Source organism: Urocampus carinirostris, chromosome 13 (assembly GCF_059441175.1).
Source record: "Urocampus carinirostris isolate Australia breed hairy pipefish chromosome 13, RoL_Ucar_1.0, whole genome shotgun sequence".
Taxonomy (NCBI): domain Eukaryota; kingdom Metazoa; phylum Chordata; class Actinopteri; order Syngnathiformes; family Syngnathidae; genus Urocampus; species Urocampus carinirostris.
Window position 1 is genome coordinate 30,196,730 of NC_142361.1, and position 14,380 is coordinate 30,211,109.

Genomic DNA, 14,380 nt, shown 5'->3' on the forward strand with positions numbered 1-14,380 from the left:
CCACGCTTTATTCGCGAAGGCTTCTTGCTCCTGACCAGCGAGCACCAGATCGCTGTTGTCCCCGCGCCTGACTTCCTCGATTCCCCAATAAAACTTTGAAACGCTACATTTTTGGTTCTACTGCCTGTTCTGGTTCTGGCAATAACATGATTTCTAATTCTTTAATTGACAAAATCATATCAAAAAAAAAAAAAAAAAAACTCCAGGCGGCCTGCATGATACTTGTTCAATAAAAGGTTAACTCAAATTCTTTAGACAGAAAATGTCATTCCTAGACAAATATGTACCCTTAAAATGTTATATGTTAGGATATCCTTTGTTCTGACTTTTGCTACAGTACCTCCCTATTACATTCAAAAGTATAGTAAACAAAAGAAATATGTTTTGGAAAGATTCATTGAATTCATTTTATTGTGTCAAATGGTTACACTTACCAGAACTGGTACATTGTAGTAGCAGGGCTAGCAGAATGGGGAAAACAGACTTAAAATGAAACTGGTATCTTTTTAATCTTTAACTTTGGAGGATTGTTATGTCCTTCGAATATTTCCTTGCTGAAATTCCCTTCGTATTTCTAAAGATTTGTGTGCCTTCTTCGTATTTCTTGATAATCGTAAGCTTCTTTTTTCCATGCTTATCATGTTTTGCTTCTCCCTTTAGCATGACTACAAGACTTGGGACCCATAACAAAAAAAAAAACTGTGAAAAACGTAGTATTGTATCCACGACTCGCAAAATCTTCACAAAGCACAGGAGATTCACAACTAAATGAAGGAAAAGGCATGACGGGAGGTTGTTCTGCCAATAGCTAATCAGCCTTTTCATGATGCAACAATAGCAGACAAGCATTTAGTATCTTTTTGAACAATAGCAAAGAGGCATCTTAGAACTGTAACTGTACATATACACAGAGTATTTGAAAATTTAAATGGTTGGTTACTGTATTAATGTTGTATTGTGGAAACAAATGTCATGTATAGGAACGAACATCATACTTAAAACGACTCTACTTAAAATTTGTCAGTGTACCCCAAAAATGAGTTCATGCAACCATTTGAAAAAGTATTGCGGATAGCAGTAAAATAGAATGCCCAGTTGGGCAATCACAAATAATAATTAGGTAGCCTTATAATTTTATGTGCGTTGTTTTTTTCCGATTGCTTATTTACTTACTATGTGAAACTATATCCATCTATGCTGAACCACTTGTTATCTGATCGCATCCCACAGTTTAATGTACATTTCCACCGTATGGATCACTGAACTTGTTGTCATGATTACTGATGTGACTGAGATGTGCCCGCCCCTTTGGCACCAACTGCCGCGGGTTCTGATTGGCTCCCTGTCAGTATTTGAACCCAGCCCTGTCAATCCCGCGTTGTCAATCCATCTGCGAACCTCAGTGTATACTAGGCAAGCCTTTTTCATCCCTGACTCCCACCTGTCCTGTTTTTGTCCCCGTCTGTCTCCGGCTACGACCAGTTTTGATTCTGACCACTAATGCTCTCCCGTCCTGGCTTACAACCCATTTCTGACCCCGACCACATTTTTGCTCTACTGTCCCGGCTAGTGAACAGTTTTTCCGTTGCTCTCTACGGAAGATCCACTTCCGTGTTCGGATCACAAACTGAGTACGGGAGAGACTTGCTTCCCGTGCCTAGCGAACGCCGGATCGTGGGCGCAGCCCTTCCTCTTTCCTTTGAATAAAACTTTGTGAGAAACGTATTGCTATTGGGTCCGGTTTCAGTTCTGGTCCTGACACTTGTATTTTCAAAAACATCAAGCTGGATATCATAAATCTCCCAATGGTTTTCGAATCCTGCCTCGCACTATTTTTAGATTACCAAAAAATGTATGTGTCCAGACAAATCTGGACATTCGTTCACACAGCTGCGATATAAAACAGACGTATCACTCCAACACATTGCAAACGTGTTTGGCACTAGCAATGATAGAGCTCACAGATTTGTTTCCTTGTCAGCAGAATTGATTGTTTTGGGAATTCTTGTTGTTTATGTCGTCGCCTTAGGAAATAAATAATCTACAGTACTGTGTGTTATGTTCCAATATTATTTTATTCTACTTTAACACCTGCTATTGCTCTTCGTCTCGCCAGTCAGTTTGTTGATTTCAATTCGGACATCCCAGGGGTGGCTCAACCTGACCCAGACCACACAGTCCTAACATCCCATCTTATAAAGCAACACAACTTTTATGATGAAAGCTACCTCCAGTGGAAAATACTTGGCCAAGATTGCAGTTTTGCCAAACATGTGCTGCTCTTTTCAAAACGTTGGAACGTTTATGAGCATAAACAGTCCAAACGGGATGAAGTGATCCAAAAGATTGCTGCTTGGACCTGGTCCTGGAATGGGGTTATTGTTTCGGGCAGTGGGAGAAAGTACAGACTGCTTTTTGGAAGGGGGAGCTGAGTGATAGGATGATTAATAGGATTGAGGTTTTAGTGTCCATATTGGCACCAAGTACAAAGTCTCCAGGGAGCACTAAAGGCTGTGATGCAAATGTGTTGTAATTTATTGCAAATAGTGTTGTTTTTTTTCCAATGTGTCGTTAAGTTTCATTCTTCACTTCCACATAATTCATTTTTCCCCTGGCAAGATAACTAAATTGTAATCAGGCTTATTTTTGATGCAGACACCTGGTAGGAGACACTTCGGAGTCTCGAAACAGGCTGTATTAATTTAGGGGAAGAAGTTAAGGGTAAGGTAAAGGTTAGGGTTAGGGTTAGGGGGAAGGGTGAGTGTTAGGGGTTAGGGTTTAGGGTTAGGAATGAAGCTAGGGGTTTAGTGTCATGATTACTGATGCGGGGCACCTGAGTCTGTTCCGTTGGCCGCGGACGCTGATCGGCTGCTTCCTCTTTTTCAAACCCTCACTTTCCTGACAACACTCGTCGGATCGTTTGTGAACCTACGCTACACGCTAGGCAAACCTTTGTGACTCTATCCTGCCCTCTTTTCCGTCTGATTCCCGTTCCCGACTTCTTTTCTGGACCTGTCTATGTTTTTGCTTCTTTGCCCCGGCCATCGACCTGTTTTTTCTCGCTGTCAATGACTACATCCGCTCGACACGAAAGTGCTACTTCCGCGTTTCAGCTATGTGTTACCCGTGACTGACGATCATCGGATCGTGAATGCAAGTCCTTTTCCCCTTCTACATGAAACTGAGTAAAACGAACACAATTGGGTCCCTTCTTCGTTCTTGGTCCGTGATATATAGGTCAGAGGGTAAAGGTTTAAGGTTAGGGCGAGGAGTTAGGGTGTTAGAGTTAGGCTTATTGGACATGCTCATTTTTTAAGAGTTTTCCAAATTTTAAGCAACAGAACTATTGAAAAAAAATATTGTCACAAATATCACATTTAGGACATGGGAATATGATTTGCTTTGCAGCAGGTCATTAAGAGTGTCAAAAAGGGATTAAACCTGGTAATGTGTTCCCAAGAGCCACTGCGGATCACAAGGGTTTAAGGAGATGACTTGTTTAAAAAAACGACCTGTGAAGATTACAATCAAATAATAATCGCGGTGTACGATGCTGGCATACAATGTGGAAAGGTATTTGTGAAGTAAATGGTTATGCTAATTAATTTTGGAGTCAGTTTCCTTGAGTTACCCTTTATACGATATAAAAGTCATGGATTTGCAAGACTATAGTAAGAAAACTCATTTAGAAAACATTAGAATTTTCTGTAGCGTTGTCAACTAAAATTTAGTATACCTTCTAACAAAGAAATACACTTTCAATTCCTCTGTGGTAAAGGCAGCTCTAATATCCTCTAGACTAAGCAGATAGAAGCCATTGATTGTATGTGCTGTGTTGATACTCTCAGATTCTCCGACCTGCTGCCATGCACTCAGCTATATCAAATCTATGGGTCAATAATGTATTTATATACATAATCGACGAATTACGCGTAGGATTCCGGTAACAAAATTAAGACAGAAAAAAACAGTTGCCGAAAAAGATGAATATGAATCACACGTTGGGTTGCACTACGGCATAGAGAAAACATTTTTTACTATTCTGTATTTGTAAATATTTTACTCTCCTGGATTTACTACACTCACGGTTGTAAGAAGACCATGGTTACGTATCATTATTGAACGTGATGGCTGCAAGAGAACTTAGGTGAGCTATGCTGCTTTATATTTTCCTGGTATCTTGTTTTACAACGATCTTGATGTTTCTGTGATGAGTCTATTTTTAAACTCAATTCAATTCAAAGTGTTGATTGTCATATGCACAGTAAAGAACCCCGTTTCCCTGCACAATAAAATTCTTACTTTGCTGTCCACACAGTTGCCAGGAAAAAATAAAATGGAAACTAAGAAATGTTCGGCATTTTTTGAATCCCAAGACTAACCTTCTGAATGATATTTGGAACAATGCATTTGAGTAATGCGTGACATCGTACAGACACTGTTTCCGTACATGTCTGAGACACGTATTTGCTACTTTGCAAGATTTCGGAATGTTAAGGGGGTAATAAGTTTGACTGAACTATCTGACTGTTTTGTCGACGTTCCCATTGTAGCGCCTTATAATCCGGTGCGCCTTATGTATGGAAAACATAGGACCAAAAACTATTTTTGGGGGGTGTGCCCTATAACCCGGTGCGCCTTATAGTGCGGAAAAAACGGTAGGTATTACCTAGGATTGTAGGGTCACTGGGTGTCATTTTATTAAGATCATTATTTCCCTTTTAATCACTCCTAAGCATCATTGCCTTTAAAAAAAGAAAGAGTATCTCTAAGTCCTTCTGTTGACAATGTTTTGTCCACTTGGAAATGTTTAAAACTGGCATTACCTTCCACAGCATATCAGACCGTAATGCCATATGCCATCATGCTCTCCAATGTGGCTCTGTAGAAGGACACCAGGGTTTTTTCTCTTGAATTTGTCAAATTGACTTCATGTAGGTGTATGGGTTTTTAATGCTTGTACCTAAGTACAGCATAATGTGCAGCAACAGTGTCTGTGTGTTTCTGTGCTGCAGTAAATCTCTACAGACATGTTGGTTCAGTGGGAAAACTGCAGGTTTGGGACATGCTGATGGCCTCCACAGATGTTTGGAGGACATTCCCTTGGGATTTCCACTATGCCTTCTATTAATTTATTCATTTTCCACCGCAGACACACAGTGGCTATTGTGATTGTTTCCAAAACATTCGGTCTTTTGGGTCAACTCAGCTGTGTTGCTTACTGTGTCCAGTGTAGGGTATCGGTTTATGGCAGGCTCATGTTAGGCAAAGGGCATCTTTTGAATGGCTCTCTCCGTTGTCATGTTTTAGTGGACTAAGCTAAATATTTTCAGAATTTTTTTTTGTTTTAGAACATGTTGAACTTCATTATAATGACAAATGTACTTGAATATAGCACTGTCTACATCCGCTCAATATACATGAATTTATCGATAAACAGTTTTTAATTATTTCTACCTTCATTGAGAGAAATTATTGTTTGAGATACTGGCCCCTATGGAAGGCAAATCAATGATCTTGGTATTAGCAGCAATACTCAGTAACCAACTGAGCTAACAGGGCTGTAGTCACTAACAAAGAATACATTTCTGGATGGTCAAAGTTACTAAAAAGTGCCAATTTTATTTTGCAATGAAGCAAATGATTAAATCAACTTCAACGGAGCACGACTTAAATTTCCTCAATAAATAATCTTTTGGTTAACCAATGAAAGTTATTTCAAATCTCCTATATTATAGTATGTGCGGTAAAATTATGTTTATTTTTACTAAATTGTTTTCCATCATGAGACCTTTTTACAATGTTTCCTGAATCTGACATTCTAGCAAAGTGTGTTAACTCAGACTTACTTTTACCGATGCCTTATTGATAATTACAGAATTTAGCCGGCTCAAAGATTGAGCCTAGAGGTACTCCATTGGTACAAGAGAATTATCACAGTTACATCCTATAAAGATAGCTATAAAAAAAGATAACATGTAATAAAGTAAAAATGTAGGTTGAAAAAAAGGATACAAAATGTAGAGATATAGCGGAAAAAAAAGCTTTTTAAACTCTATTAATTTGTTTTAGAGTTACATATTGATCACGCCTTAATGTTTGAGCAATTTTAATAATATAAACTTTCTTCTCTAGAAAAAAAGTGGAAACAAATCTTTAAAATTAGTAGAATTACAGGAAACAGATGGCAGAAAGACTTTCTTAATTAATTGTTTCTCTACTTTTTCCCCCCAAAAATTGAATTCAGAATACATCTGCTCTTATTTCAATTTTTTTATCCTCCAATTTCAAGAAAAATAACAAAAATTGTCCGTAAGTAGAATAACTACATCTGATCAAATCAGATAACTATTCAAGGGACTGCTTTCATTATTTTACAAGAATATATTTTTAAAACATAGTAAAAAAAAGTTGAAAAGTACAAAGAGGTGTACCACTATTATGGGCACATTTTCTGGACACAGGACAAGAATCTTTTTATTTATTTATTCTAAATCTATTGCAATACAGACAGACAGATGGTGTTGCTAAAGGTACTCAATTGTATTATGGGTTACATAATGATTTGGTTTCAGACTTTGTTTGAAGGCATATTTGATGGAAGAATTTGCTGGATACAGTTTCTTGAGCTCAAATATTTATTTGTTGAGCTCCCGTGAACAAACTCCGAGAGCGTCAGAACCGCAGTCTATATTGAAGGAAGACTTTGTATTTTTAGTGTATTTACATGTAGCCTCACATCATTAATTGTTTTATTGTGACATTTAATGCAACTGTCTGACAAAGCTCAACAAAATTGGACTTCATCTGTAAAAAAACAAAACAAAACAAAAAACCTATAAATCTTCTTTCCAGTATGCATACCACATGTGGAAGCGAGCGTTGACTTCAGCATTTGAGAATGACTTGTCGACTATTCGTGAATATTGACACCTGCCTAATATACAGACATGACAATGTGTGACAGTATTGTATCCATACAAGGCTCTGTGCCTGCTGTACACGTTTCCTTTCCTGCAGAAGAAGGTGGTCCCGAGGACCCAAACCTTGAATGATCTCTAAATCACTTTTAATGGCTCTCTGAAAAAAACACTTAGTAGAAGTGTGTTTTTGAAGTATATGCAACACTTCCTTATCGTTAAAAATCAAGATTCACTTTATTGTCATTAAGATATTATGAGACCCTAATGAGGACAAGCGGTACGGCTGATGAGATGAGATGAGATGAGAGTTAACATGCCTGACTTTTATATAAATAATGTGTTTTTGGTCCACCTAACGTATTAAACTCTTGCAATGAAGCAAATGAGAAAATTAACCTGAAACTCATTGACAATTTATCAGCAATGGTGGCCCATATGGGGATTGAACCAATGACCTTGGCATTATTAGCACCACACTCTAACCAACTGAGCTAACAGACCTCCTGCTTATCTCTGTAAAAACTCATATTTCGTCAATCAAGGCTATCAAACATTGCCAATGGAGAAAAAGAATTTGAACCTCATTGGCAATAAAGCAAGGGGCGGCGCAGTGGTTAGCGCGTGTGCGGCATAGTTCTGAGGTCGTGGGAACCTCCTGAGTGGGTTCAAATCCAGCTCCCGACCTTACTGTGCGGAGTTTGTATGTTCTACCCGTGCTTGCGTGGGTTTCCTTTGGGCACTCCGGTTTCCTCCCGCATTCCAAAAACATGCATTTCAGGTGAATTGGCCAGTCCAAATTGTCCCTAGGTGTGTCTGAGCAAGTGAGTTGTCTGTCCCCGTGTCCCCCTGTGATTGGCTGGCAACCAGTCCAGGGTGTCCCCTGCCTACTGCCTGATGATTGCTGAAATGGGTTCCAGCATCCCCGCGACCCTACTGAGGTTAAGCGGTGCAGGAGATGAGATGAAACAAATGAGAAAATTAACTTATACCTCATAAACATAAAACATTTTCGGAGACTTTGGCCTGTATGTTGGTCCAACCCATGACCATGGCATTATTAGCACTACTCTTTAATCAAGTGAGCTAACAGGCATAATTGTCTTTGGTAAAAATGCCTCATTGCTCAATCAAAGGTGTTAAACAATGGCAATGAAGCAAATGAGAAAACAGCCTTGAATCTCACTGATATTGAATGTCCTCAGTGACTCTGGCCTATATGAAGGTTAAACCCATGACATTGGCATTATTAGCATCGCGCTCTAACCAACTGAGCTAACAGGCCTGCTACATTCTGTGTAAAAAGGCATTGTTGGTTGATCAAAGGTTTCATACATTGGCAATGAAGCAAATGAATTTGGATCTCATTGACAGATGATTTTATCAGAGACTGTGGCTTATAGGGCGGTGGAACCCATGACGTGAGTGTTATTAGCACCATTTATTCATTAAAACATTATTTTTGCTCGCTCAAAGGTACTAATTATTGGCCACAAAGCAAGGAGGAAATCTAACCTAAATCTCATTGACAAGTGACGTTTCTCTATTTGAGGGTTCAACTAATGATCGTGGTGATTTTAGCAGTTAGCTCTAACCTACTGAGCCACGGGGACTGACTTTAATATAACTAATGTGTTTTGGCCCACCAAAGGAATTAAACATTTGCAATGAAGCAAGTGAGAAAATTCACATGAAACCATCATTAACACAAATTTTTGTCAGTGACTATGGTCCTTATGGGGGTTGAACCCATGACCTTGGCGTTATTAGCACCACACTTTAACCAACTGAGCTAATAGACCTGCTGACAGTGCTGTAAAAAGGCATTTTAAGTTAGTCAAAGGTATCAAACATTGGCAACAAAGAAAAAGTATTTGGATCTTATTGACGGATGATTTTATCAGAAACTCTGGCATATACGGGGGTCAAACAAATGACATTAGTGTTTATAGCACCATGCTCTAACCAACTGAGTTAACAGGCCTGATTCAGTCAGTAAAAATGCATTTTTGGTTGATCAAAGGTACTAAATATTGGCAATGAAGCAAGGAGGAAAGTAACTTGAAACTTATTGGCGGATGAATTTGTCAAAGACTCTGGCCCGTATGACGGTCAAGCCCATGACCTCATGCTATGAGAACCATACTCTCACCAACTCAGATAACAGGCTGGGCTTATTTAGTGAAGATGAAAATTTGCTCGATTAAAGGTAATAAACATTAGCAAAAGCAAATGAGAAAATTTACTTGAATCTCACAAACTTGTAGCGTTATTTGCACCATGCTCCAACAAACTGGGATAAGAAGTGTGATATTGTTGTAAGAAATGCAGTTTTGGTTAATCATAGGTATTAAACAATGGCAATGAAGTAAATGAGAAAATTAACTTAAATATCGGTTATACATTACTTTGGCCTATAAAAGGGTTCAATGGATGATTGTGGTGCTTTTAGCACTTTGCTCTGACCAATTGAGCTAACAGGCCTGACTTTCATATAAGTAATGTGTTTTTGGTCTACTAAAGGAATTACCCATGCAATAAGGTAAATGAGCAAATAAACCTAAATGGCATTGACAAAATGTTTAGGGTACTCTGGCCCATATGGGGGTCGAACCCATGACCTTGGCGTTATTAGCACCACGCTCTAACCAACTGAGCTAACAGGCCTGCTACAAGTCCTGTGAAATGGCAGTTTTGGTCAAACAAAGGTATCATACATTGACAATGAAGAAAATGAATTTGGATTTTACTGACAGATGATATTATCAGAGACTCTGGTTTATATGGTGGTCAAACCCATGACATTCGTGTTATTAGCACCATGCTCTAACCAACTAAGTTAACTGGTCTGATTAACTCAGTAAAAATGTATTGGCAATGAAGCGAATGAGAAAATTTCCTGCATGGGGTTCAACCAGCGATCATGGTGCTTTTAGCAGTTTGCTCTCACCATTTGAGCAAACAGGCCTAACTTTAATATAGATAATGTGTATTTGGTCCACCAAAGGTATTAAACATTTTCAAAGAAGCAAGTGAGAAAAATAACCTAAAACCTAAAAAAAGCATTTTTGCTCAATCAAAGGTACTAAACATTGGCAACAAAGTTAATGATGAAATGAACTTGAAACTCATGGAAAGATGATTTTGACAAAGACCCATGACCTTGGCATTATTAGCACTAACTGAGTTAACAGGCCTGATTCATTTAGTAAAAATGCATTTTTGGTTGATCAGAGACTCATATGGTGGTTAAACATATGTCCTTGGCAATTACAGGACTGTTATGGTTACTAAAAATGCATTTTTGGTCAATCATAGGTACTAAACAGTAATGAAGCAAATGAAAAAATAAGCCCTAATCATATTGACAGATGATTTTACGAAAGAAAACTGAACTACTTCCCACAGTGCTTTTTTTCTTCAATCGTTCCAGTGCTTTGTAAAGACTTTGCAAGACAGTGATACAATCCTGTATTTTTTGCTCTGTATCTGTATTTGCAACGGGTCCTCAGGCTTGAAGTGATCTTAGAGGGAGAAGAAGAAAACTTGATGACCATGGAAACAAAATTTGCAATTTTCAAGAAAATGAAAGAAGGCAGAAGGATCGCTTCCCTTTCTAAATTGCATGGCTCTACAAATCAACCATCGCCTAAGGAAAGCGTGATAATGCTCACCAGTGGAAGTTTTGAAATCAGTTGCGTTGTTAATTCCCCAAACGCCATCTCCTTCGCCCCTCTGCTGCATCCACTCGCTACTCCACTTGACCAGCTCAAGTCATACCAAAGGAAAAAGATAAAAAAAGCCTCGGTATTGTTGCATGTGTGACAGTTAAGATGAACGTGTCCCAATTTGCACAGGCAGACAGAAGGCCTTTATTCAATTGTGCATATTTGCAGTATAAAAACGGACAATGTTCTCTTTTTCCCTTGTGCAACATGGGTTCGTATATTCCCTATATATAGGTTTGTGTTTGCCTTTTTTGACATGAGTGCATACAGTAAGCACTACAGTCGGTATGTGTGCGTAGACGTCACTCATAGATGGACTCGCGTACCACAAAGGGCTTCCAGGAGAATTCGGTTACATAGGAAAATCCAAACTTTGTGTGTATGTGAGCGAGGTCGCTTTATTTTAGTGTTATTCTACCATTACACATTGTTTATTTTGTCAAATTAACATCTGTTTGAGTTAAAATCTCACACGAGAAAGGAAGATGTGTGTGTTTTATTGTGCAAGAGCTTGTGTGTGTGTTTTTCTCCCTCATCAGGCCTTTATTAAGCTCTCAAAATGAGCTTTTAGAAGGTGCATGTGCAGGATGCGGTGGAATTTGGCTCACCTTAACTTTTCAAAGTAAAATGTACGGTAATTCTTTTAATGGCGGATAAAATGTTTTTACTTAACACCTTTTCTTGTGGGGCAGCACGGCGGTGCAGTGGTTAGCGCATGTGCGGCACAGTTCATGTCTTGGGAACCTCCTGCGTGGGTTCAAATCCAGCTCCAGACTTCCTGTGCACTTCCTGTATGTTCTCCCTGAGCTTGCGTGGGTTTCCTCCGGGCACTCCGGTTTCCTCCCACATTCCAAAGACATGCATTTCAGGTGAATTGGCCGGTCCAAATTGTCCCTAGGTGTGAATGAGCGAGCGAGTTGTCTGTCCCCGTGTGCCCTGCTATTGGCTGGCAACCAGTTCAGGATGTCCCCTGCCCGCTGCCCGATGTTTGCTGGGATGGGCTCCAGCACCCCCGCGACCCTACTGAGGATAAGCGGTGTAGCTAATGAAATGAAACCTTTTCTTGTTTTTACAGTTGTTTTCATCATTATGATGATTCTTTTTACTTTAAACACAACATTTTTGTAAAATAATCAAAATATCTTAAAAAATAAAAAAACATTTTTGACACAAAAGATCATTCTGCTCATTTTCACCATTTCTTTGTGTTTTTGATAAAAAAACCATGGGAGAAATATTTATATATTTCTAAATATTTAAATGAGTAAAAGTATCTGGGAGTACCTTTGCGCTATAAAATAGCAAAAGATGTTTCCATGAAAAAAATTCCATTGGCAAAAAAATTTGATCATGATAAGTATTACTCTTGCATTTTACAAAAAAAAATCCTAACATTATTTGTATTATAAGTCAAAATAATTTTCAAAATAAACTAACAAAAATAATATGATAAATTAGCAAAAAGAGAGGAATCTATTTCAATATAAAGTCAAGTTAAAATTTAGTTAAAATAGGAAAACATATTATTACCATAAATGACTATTAAAATCAACAATATGATTTTGATATTTGAAAACTTTTCAAAAATAAAAAATGGTAAAATAAAAATTCGGATACTTCTTATAATAATAATAACAATTATCAACACGATTTTTCTGTGGGTTTTTTGTCGTATGCAAAACTATTCTTAAATCCGTATTGGTCCCATCTCAAGCACCATAGACCCCAATAACACATTTCCGACACATCTTCTTTAAAAAAAAATCCAAATATACTTTATTCATTTACATTTTGCAAAACAGAACTGCTAAGAAGTTAACTGATCAAAAAAAGTCTTGGCGTGGTTAAATTGATTCTGTTATCGCGACAGAAAAGAAGAGCAAGTTTAGGCACTATGTTGGTCTGTATTATGTTGATAAATGCGGATTTTGCTATCATACCACAGGAAATTTAAACACAAAAGTACAAAAAGAAAAAAAAAACAAATCAACCTCCAAAAAAATGGTATACGATATAAATGGCTCGTTCCAGAGTCTCTTTAATTGACTTCTTTTCTCTCGTTTTTTCCATCTTCCAGGCCGAAACCGGCATGCTCCAGTCCATTTGTCTCTCTTTATCCATCCCTCTTCGTTATTCCCAATGGCAAGTCACGTTTTTCTAATCATCTATGCAAGGGAATTACCTAATTCGTGCATAAATCAAATCATATATGTGGGCTGTCTTCTTCTTCTGGCTAGCTTTGTGCGTTACATTCCACATTTAGAAAATCACTCCTCTGCGATATACAAAAACCTCCCCCATTCTCTCAATAGACATGACATAATCACATATGATTTCAGCTGGATTTCCAGAAATCCCTGCTCACATTTTCATTCTTAATTGCATAAACTACTGTCAGATATTGTTGAAGTGATTGTTTCAATGTTATTTGTGCCATTTCTATTAGAATTAGCAGATTTTTTTAAGCATTAACCATGACAACAGAAAATGGACACAAGCTGAGCTAATGCTAAACTAAGCTAAGATCCTTTTGATGTAAGTGACTATATAATAATTGCTGTTTCATCTATTTTGGTTGTATGGAAGAGTTGGAATTGGGTGAAATTAACATCAATAGGTAAGTTTAGGGGCAGCACGGCGGCGCAGTGTTTAGCGCGTGTGCGGCACAGTTCTGAGGTCATGAGATCGAACCTCCTGTGTGGGGTTTGCATGTTCTCCCAGTGCTTGCGTGGGTTTTCTCCGGGCACACTGGTTTCCTCCCACATTTCAAAAACATGCATGTTAGGTTGCGACTGGCTGGCAACCAGTTCAGGGTGTCCCCTGCCCACTGCCCGAAGATGGCTGGGATGGGCTCCAGCAACCCTACTGAAGATAAGCGGTGCAGCTAATGGATGGATGGATGAAGGTAAGTTTAGGATTCAACTCACGTTGATTTTATCAAGGATAGGGAAATTAGCTTGATGTGAGTGTTAGCACTAGCATGAGCAAAGTTAGAAATGGCAGTTAGGTTCAGTTAGAGGCAGGCTATCATTCTAGCTGTGATATGCAGGGTTGTTAGTTGACAAAACCTTGAAGATACGTGATGAGTATTATTTCAATCAGAGGATGTGGTAGGGAATTTTCAGAGGCTTGAGTTAAAGTTACATCTGACATGAGTTTGATTTAGCTTTCAAGTAAATCTGAGTTCTGGTGTTAGTTTTGGATTTTGAACTATGCTGTAACAAAGTTACTCAGTCAACGCATGTCCTGTTTTACACATTTTAGGTCCCATATAAGGGTCGGATAAGGAACTTGCTGTGTGCGCTAGCGCTAGCATTAGCAAGGTAAGCAACGCAGTCAGGTTAGGCTGCAGGCCTGCTAACTTTCTTGCTGTGGCACGCAAGAGTGCTAGCTTTGTTTAGCATTGACGACGCCTTCAAGTGGGACTCGCCCTTGAATGTTAATCAGAACCTGCAATGTAATAGCGAGTTTTAGAAATCTTGAGTATGGGTTCAAGTATTCCTGACATTAGCCTGGTTTAGCTTTCAGAGTTCAGTTGAGTGTTGTTGTTTTTATTTTTTCATTTCCTGTTTAGGATGTTTTAGGTCCATTTAAAGATAGGATTGTAATCTCGCTGTTTGTGTTATCCCTAGCTTTAGCCAAATTAGCTAGCTGTCTAGTTTCCTTGCTGTGATATTTAGTATTGATGACAGCGTGGCTCCTCCTTAACAAATGCATCAAAAGGTTTAAGGA

At 38.5% G+C, this 14,380-nt stretch overlaps 3 non-coding genes across 3 annotated transcripts; all 3 read right to left on the reverse strand.

Annotated features, from left to right (window-relative positions):
* Positions 1–7,350: 7,350 nt before the first annotated feature.
* Positions 7,351–7,424, reverse strand: trnai-aau (transfer RNA isoleucine (anticodon AAU)). The gene has a single exon. It is a non-coding gene; the product is annotated as a tRNA-Ile (tRNA).
* A 1,224-nt stretch (positions 7,425–8,648) lies between these two features.
* On the reverse strand, positions 8,649–8,722 carry trnai-aau (transfer RNA isoleucine (anticodon AAU)). The gene has a single exon. It is a non-coding gene; the product is annotated as a tRNA-Ile (tRNA).
* Positions 8,723–9,513: 791 nt separating this feature from the next.
* Positions 9,514–9,587, reverse strand: trnai-aau (transfer RNA isoleucine (anticodon AAU)). Its single transcript has one exon. It is a non-coding gene; the product is annotated as a tRNA-Ile (tRNA).
* Between the last annotated feature and the right edge of the window lie 4,793 nt (positions 9,588–14,380).